An 8,977-nucleotide genomic window follows, 5' to 3' on the forward strand; every position below is an offset into this window, starting at 1 on the left:
ACCAAGGGGACATAGGCAGATAAATGATGAAAGGAGCTGGTGTTGCTCCTAAATCCTAAATTTCTATTCTCTGCACAGGGAATGAAATTGGGAGACAGAGAGAAAGCTAACTCTCATCCTGCCAGGGAAAACCTACTCAGAGAATTCATCTCCATAATGAAAGCACTAAACCAAACAAGTATAGTCCCTACTTCAGTACTCACGGGGAAAATAAGAATGAGAAATAATAGTTTTCTTTTGCAACTTACACTTTATTGCCTCTACTTTTGGTGTGATCTATTTCAAAATCCTTTTCTCGATTTTTCCATTAATAAATAAAACCTATATAGGAATTTCTAAGGAGCTCTGGAAGCATAGTGGGTTATGAGTTGGGATGGGAGCTGAAAATCTATGCTTATAACAAATACTGTTAGAAGGTCCATGGATCATAAGGTCAGCAGTTTGAATCTACCGGCCACTCCACAGGACAAAAAATGAGGCTTTCTGATCTTGTAAAAACTTGCAGCCTTGGAAACCCTATACAGGGTCATTAAAAGTTGGAACTAACTCCATGGTAAACAACTACCACTACCATATAGGAATTTCCAGTCTTCAAATTAAACCTAACCTCATTTACTATTATTTCTCCTATTTTACAGATTAGGAAGCTGAGGTCCAGAGAATTGGGATGGTGTTATACAGAAATCACTCGTATTCATATGTTGCTGTTAGTAAGTGCCATTGAATCAGCTCTGACTCATAGTGACCCTATGTTGGGTTTCCAAGGAGTGGTTTGTGGGCTTTAACCACCAACCTTGTGGTTAGTAGTCCACCAGTGCTCATCCTACAGTATCATACCAGGACTCCTGATAAAGTCAGCTGCAAAACCAAGATGAAATTCAGGTTCTTTGATTACAAAATCTGAGGACACATGCTGCCTTTCTGTACTCTAACTCCTTTTTGTTGTTATTGTCTCTCCTTTCTCTATACTCCCCAATGCCAGAAATGACATGAAAGCTGGGGGAGTGAGGTATCGGAGGTGGGAGGTGAAGAAAATGATTAACACTGATGGATAGAACTTTTCTACTTAAAGATATAGTGCTGTAAAGGAGTAAGGAAAAAAAAAAAAAAGAGGCAGAGGCAGCTTTAGAAGAAATATGAATCAAAACAATAAATGAACAAATACATTTCATATTTGAAACAGTAAAATAGCTCAAATCATGGTTCCTTTTCTCGATATTCTAGGTCTTTATTCTGTCATCTGCACTGGAGATTTTACATCACCTGGTGAACTTCTTGGAGAGACCACGTGACTACAAGGATCCCCCAAATTTCCATGATATCACAAGCCACTTCAAACTCAACCTGAAAATGTCCAAAATCCTTGGGGTCATTTAACATGTTGATTCCTCATGAGTCTGAGTCACAGCTCATCATCCATGTTGACACCAGTGAATGTTGCAATGTTCATGTGGAAACAGCAGGGAATAGTGAGCTGGATTCCATCCTGTCTCATGCCTCATCAACCAGATGGTTGGCTGTATCAAAGCCAGTAACGCTGATGTCAGAGGCGAGAGAACACAGCTGGATTTTCAGGTTCAAGTGGAAAGAGGGAATCTATAATGCTAAAAGTTGGGGAGGAAATTGCCTTTGGACTAGGGGGTAGAGCCAACTAGAACTGATGGAGAGTTTTTAATGTTAAGTCCTACAGCAACATTTCTGTGTAATTGCTTTTTGGTCCATGGTAGAGTTTGAATCCCCTTCATCTCACACCTGCTAACAATCCTAGTGGTGCCAGTCAGCTAGCTATTGTGTACCAGATCTAAAGGAGATTTTTACCACTGATGTATTAGACTCCCACCAACTCCTAGATTCTATCATGTATCTTTTGTTCTTCCTAGGATTTCTGATTATTTGTTGCTGTGAAGTGCCACTGAGTTAGTTCTGACTCATAGTACCCCTGTATAGGGTTTCTGAGAAGTGGCTGGTGAGTTTGAACCGCCGACCTTGCAGTTCAAACTGACTGTGCAGTCCAATGCTTATCCTACAGCACCATACCAGGGCTCCTGGGTTTCTGATGATTAACCAGAAACAAAAACATGTAAGGATGGAAAATAGCTAGAAAAACCAGTACTTAGGAACTTGGTGATGATCTCATTTTCAAAAGTATATAATTTTGTCCCTTGAGTAGGCTGTGAGAAAAATAATGCATTTGTCTTCTGGTTTGGTCATGCTAGCCACAGCAGGAAATCTACATGGAGGCATATCAGGGCTATTTTCTTACCAGGACTTACACCATGTAGGGGACTTGGAAGAAGGGTCTCTCATTTTCATTCTATCACAGTTGCTGCTAAGATGTTCCTTGCCCAATCCTACTCAGTCCATTTGAATATGACCATTCCTTTATACCAAATTTGACCATGGTTCCAAAAGCTATGGCATTTGATATCTATGTGTCACCTTATACCATCCTTCAAAAAACTCCCACTCTAAAAGAATTCTCTCTCTCCAGAGTTCAGTCCACTAACCTCTTGTTTTCCAGGCACCATTGCATCCCTAACATTTGGGGATGAGGTTGGGGAGTGGGACAGGTATTACTTCAGGATCTCTTCTAAAACACAAAGAAGCTACTATAGTAATTCCCCCAAAGCAGTGGAGACTGATCAGTCTTCTTGGAAGGTAGAGTGAGGAGAATTTCCCTTACACTCTTCATATTTTCCTCCTGCAAAAAGAACAAGGTAAAGTTAATATCCCGATGAATCATACTGCCACAGAGAAGTAGGTGACTTGTAGGTTACTGAGGTTCAGTGAAGACTAGTGGGTTATGTACACACTATCTATGATTGAATCAAATTGGGAATGTAGGAACAGAAAATGATTGAACAATGATTTGCAGATGAGTGCTTGATCCAGGAAGATTCAGGCAATACTTCACCGGGACAATAAATGTGGCAGTTGGTATTTGGAGAGCAACATATTCAGGGAGGGAGGGCTGTTCAGTCCTAAATGTGAAGGAAGACTAAATAGTATTTCTGTTGCCAGGAGTTCCCACATATACATGTGCCTAAAATGCATAAATAGCAACCCCTCTGTAATGCTGTAAAAGCCACATTTCTCCTATAGTTGCTGCAGCAGAAAGGGTGCTATGGATTTTAACCCCCTGGAATTAACCTATGTAAATAGGTTCAGAGTAGCAGGGGAGATTTTTTTCAAAAACCACTCAGCCCAGAAGGAGCTCTTTTCTTGCCAACACTCTGGGTGATTTATACAAGTGTTCCTACTGAAGAGTGCAGAGAGGAGTAATTTTGCTGCAGAACGTGATTGTACAACTGGAGACAAGAGATGTCCCTTCAAGTTCTAAAAATTGCACAGAAAATATAGTAAAGAAGACCTGTCTGACAAAGACAAAGACATTTATTTTTACTGTAACAGTACGCTGATGAGATAAGAGTTAATAGCTAATAAGTAATATTTGTAAATAACTACTACATGTTTGTTGTGGTTTTGGCACATTAAAATAACAAATGTTCATAAAGCAGTTATAATTTTTCTAAATATCTTTGGCAAATCAGAGTCTCTACATCATACAAATGGTTAAGTGTTCAGCAACTAACCAAAAGCTTTGTGCTTTGAATCCACACAGAAGAAAGCCTCAGAAGAAAGTCCTGGTGATCTGCTTCCAAAAAGTTATAGCCATTGAAAATCCTATGGAGCATAGTACTACTTTATGACACATGGGGTTACCATAAGTTGAATTCAACTGGATAGCAGCTGGTTAACTAGTTGGTCTATTGCTAATTTTAAAGGTCACATTTGTCCTCTCCCTGTATTTACATTTTTGATGATGCTGTCCCACATTGATTTTGGGATAGCTGTGTGCCTTGTATTGGTAACAGAAAAGTAGCAAACCTGACACAGGCAAATAATGAAAAGTACTTGAGTAATGAGACTTGCATACTTAGAACCCTGAAAGTCATGTGCTTCATTTACCTCCATCAACAGAGACTACAGTAAGAAAAATCCCAGAAGCGGCTTCCACTAGTTGGTCAGCAGCTTAGTGTAGTGACACATAAGGTGTATTGAGATCAGCAGAAAAGCTGCCAAAGGAGCTCAACTAAAATTGTAGTTAAGAGCCGTTGAGTAAGTTCCAACTCATGGGCTCTCTGAGGCTTTAAAAAACTTTACAGGAACAGAAAGCCTCATCTTTTGCCCACAGAGCGGTTGGTGGGCTCAACCACCAACCTTGTGGTTTGCAGTCCAGTGCTTATCTTGAAACCTACCAAACTGTGAACTAAATAAAAGGTTCTTGCTTATAGCTACTAAACTGTAGATTTGTTATATAATAATAGATAATGGATATAGTGCCTCACACACATGACTCATTTAATGTTCTCAAGAACACTATAAAGTACTTATTATTATGACTTACTTTACATTTGTGGAAGCAGAGGCAAAGAGGAAATGAGAACATGAATTGGACTCACATGACTTGTACATGGTAGCACTGAGGTTGAAACAGCCTGGTTCCAGAGTCTGTGTATGATCAAGTGTTTACTAATGTCTTAGCTATTTTTTTGTCTGCAAAAAGTGGCTTGATTGTTTTCAATTTACTTTTGATTTGTCTGTAAACTATCTAGCATCAAGAAGAATCCTGCAGGATTCAATGTTAACCCTGATGGAGTAAAAGGAACCATATTCACTCATCCTCTCTGAGACAAATAAAAAACAAAAAGGGCAAAACATGAAATAATGGATTTCAGACATTGAACAACCGGAAAACCAATGAGATGATCCCTAAGATAAGGAAAATAAATGCAGTGAGCCCAGCAATTGTCTCAGCTTATTATCCAGAGTTTCCAGGCTGTTCAGGGAAATCTGAACAGAGCCTAGGTGAGTTGAAGAGACAGAGTATGGGATTTGTTGTTTGTTGTTGTTAAGTGCTGTCAAGTCAGTTCTGGCTCATAGTGATCCTGTATAGGGTTTACAAGGAGTCACTGGTGGACTTGAACTGCTGATCTTGTGGTTAGCAGTCAAGTGTTTATCCTATAGCACCAAAGTGGCTAGAATTTGTAGGAAAAATATGGAAGCAGGGATTGCTACAGAGAGGGAGATGTTCAGATATCTGCAAAGGAAACCACTTGAATCTTTGACTGAATATCTGCTCATATATGTGACAGAATAACCTGACATCATGGAAATGACCCTAAAAAGGAATAAGTAGGCTGCAAGATTTACTAATACGCTGGGCATGAAGTAGACTTCTCAAAGGGTGTTGCCTTACAAGAAGTAACTGGCTTACAAGCTTTCAAGCAGGACCCAAGTTTCAAAGGGTGTAGGAGAAGGTAGACTCACCACTGAGTGGTTTCCAACCTGTCTGGAAGGGGCTGATGAAAGGATATGGGGATAAGACTCTTGTGGTTCAATAGTGAATAATTGCTATCAGGACTGACTGGAGTGTTGCAAATATAAAGGTAGATATTTTGTAATAAAAGGAGGGGAGTGATCGACTTTGCAGTCCAAGATCAGAGATCCCTGGGACCATCAAGGGAGAAGAGCTGAGTGCGGGACCTTACCCAGAGAAGCAGTAGTGCCAGAGATGATGGAGGCAGAGATGATGACATGGAGAGATGGAGCATCTGGGGACTCTAGACCCAGAGAGGGAAAGGGGCTGTGTGATTATGGCTGGGGGGCAGGCTAGCAGGGTTGTTCGATGATGCATGGAGGGTATTGTAATCATTGCAATGAAACAAAATACACTAGGATGAATATAAAGCTAATGTTCCCCCATGTAAACGATCACATAATTCACAATAAAAACTTTAAAGAAAGAGGGGGGGGGGAGTATTACCTTAGAAGTGGAGTCAGATTAATTCTAGATTAAAGGTTTTCCTGACTCCATACAAATAAAGTTTAAGAACAAAGCTTGATGTGACAACTGACTCCAAGTTACTTAATTGTAGTCTAGAACAAAGTCCAATAATAGTTTAAAAAAATAACAAAATCTTGCACACAACATATAATTAAAAATGTCTCATATTCAACAAAAAATTATAGAATTTCAAAGAAGCATAAAAATATCCATAAGCAGGATAAAAATCAGCAGAAACTTATCTAAAAATGATAGATATGATGGAATTGTCTGACAAAGACATTAAAACACCTATTCTAAATATAGTATATATGTTCACAAATAGAGAAGAAAGCGTGACCATGATGTGAGGGAAAGAAAAGATATATAAAGGGCCCTAACTGAACTTCTAGAAATGAAAAATAGTATATCAGAAATAAAAATACATTAAGTGAGATTAATAGGAAAATTAAGTGCTGCAAAAGACAAAAATCAATGAATCTGAAGACATCATGATGTAAACTATTCAAAATGAAACATATGCTGAAAGAAAATCAGTGTCTTATAGGGCACAAGACTCACGTCGTTGTGGAGGATGGCAAGTCCCAAATACTTAGTTCAGAGACCAGTCTGGAGGAATCTTCTCATCTACTTTGTCTTAGGAACTGAGGAATCCAAACTGGATGGTCAGACGATAGGCTGTTAAAGCACAACGCTTCAGGAACTGATGAATCATCAGGTGATAGGCCAACAGTCCCATGAACTGAATTCAAACATGACCCAGATGCAAGATTCAGGGCAAGAGTGAATTTACCCCAAACAATCTTATATATTGGAGTCAGACCATGCCCTCAAGGAAAACTAAGGTGGTGATTTGAGTCATGCCCTCTTGTAAAGTGGGGGGCATCCTTAGTTCCATTGTAATCTTTACTCTTTAGCACCACGTTAATCTTTACTCCTTAGCAACTCATTTCAAAATGTGTCCATAATCACAGGCACAGAGGCTGTGATACATTCCAAAATTGCGAAATTTGACTAGGAGGGCCATAATATAAAAATTTGCTGCCCTGCAGCTATACATCAACAGATTCAAGAAGTTCAATACATCCTGAGTAGAAGAAATTCAAGAAAACCACACCAGGCACATCATGATCAAATTGCTGAAATTCAGTGATGAAGCAAAATCTAAAAGCAGGCAGAGATAAAAGATAAATTACATACAAAGAGATAAATATAAATGATAGCACTTTTAAAACAAACAAGCAAACAAATAACTCATGCAAGTCTAAAGACAATGAGATAACATTTTTAGAGTGTGTTATTGTTGTTATTATTGTTGTTAGGTTCTGTTGAGTTGGTTCTGACAGTGACCATATGCACAACTGAATAAAATACTACCTGGTCCTGCACCAATCTCACAATTGTTGCTATGCTTGAGTCCATCGCTGCTACCATTGTGCAAATCCATCTTATTGGGAGTCTCCCCCCCCCTTTTTTTTTTTTGCTGACCCTCCACTTTACCAAGCATGATGTCCTTCTCCAATGACTGGTACCTCCTGATAATATTTCCAAAATATGAGAGACAAAGTCTGGTAATATTGGTTTCTAAGGAGCAAATGAACATTCTAGCTGTATTTCTTCCAACACACATCTGTTTGTTCTTTTCACAGTCCATGATACCTTTAATAATCTTTTCCAACACCACAGTTCAAATACATCAATTCTTTCTACTGGTTTCCTTATTCATTATCCACCTTTCACATACATCTGAGGCTACTGAAAATACCATGGCTTGAGTCAGGTGCACCTTAGTTATCAAACTGACATCTTTGCTCTTAAACACTTTAAAGAGGTCTTGTGCATCAGATTTGCCTAATGAAGTACATCATTTGATTTCTTGACCACTATTTCCATGAGTGTTGATGGTGGATCCAAGCAAAATGAAGTCTTTGACAACTTCAATCTTTTCTCCATTTATCATGATGTTATTTATTGGCCCAGAGTGGGGAAAGAAAAAATCAAATCTGTCAGTCTAAAATTTTACACCCAGAAAAAATATCATTTTTTTTATTTTAAAAAAAGGTGAAAAGATACTTTTTGAGAAAAATAAAATTTGCAACCATTTTTAAATTATATTGAGCAAAATTTTACTTGCATGTGATATTAATGATATTCAATGTTTTCTGCATCCTATTGGGTCACAAGTATACAAATACACTACAGAATATATTTTTCTCATTAAAAATAAGTGAATATTTAAAATAATCACAATGTATTGGGATATAATAGTACATGTATATATAAAATATAAACAAAAATGGGAGTATAGTGTGAAAAGATTTTTACAGTGAAGTGGCATAATATTATTTGAAGGTAGGCTGTGATAAGTTAGATGCATGTTTTAATTCTGAAAGAAAAAAAAAATTTCTACAAACTTAGAAAAAGGCTTTAGCCTTGATGAATAACCTCAGCGACTGGTTTTAAAATTGTTCAGTCAACAACTCATCTCAGTGATCATACTTTTGCAAACCAACCAGTCAGTGTCAGCACCTTCCTAGTAGAAACCAACTAATCCAGGATGGATTTACCTCCATAAACAAATGTCTAAATGCTAACCAATCAACAACAGTTTTACCTGAGTTATGACACTTCTACATATGATGTTAATTTACTTGTAGCTCTCAAAATTTGCCTATCCCTGAACCCCACACTTTCCAAAAGCAAATATTAAGCCAATTACCTGTTCTGATATACTGTGCCTGACCAGTATAACTCTTGTTTCCTATTGTCTTTTTATTTCATGTATTGATTGATAGTCTCACCATCCTTTGATAAGCCCTAAAGCAACCAGTAAAACAAAATGAAATAGTTATAACTGATAAGTCAATTTATTGTTGTTAAGTGCTGTCGAGTTAGTTCCGACCCATAGCGACCCTGTACAGGGTTTTCGAGGAGCGAGTGGTGAACTTGAACTGCTGACCTTGTGGTTCAAACTGACTTTGCAGTCCAGCACATTAACCCACAGTGTCACAAAATAGTGAAGATAAAATGGAATTGTGAAAAATGTTAAATTACTCCAAAAGAAATCAGGAAAATGTGAAAATGAATAATGAACAGATGGACCAGTAGAAACCCCCCCCCCCAGCAAAA

The sequence above is a fragment of the Chrysochloris asiatica genome, unplaced genomic scaffold (genome assembly GCF_000296735.1).
Source record: "Chrysochloris asiatica unplaced genomic scaffold, ChrAsi1.0 scaffold00221, whole genome shotgun sequence".
NCBI classification, from domain to species: Eukaryota; Metazoa; Chordata; class Mammalia; order Afrosoricida; family Chrysochloridae; genus Chrysochloris; species Chrysochloris asiatica.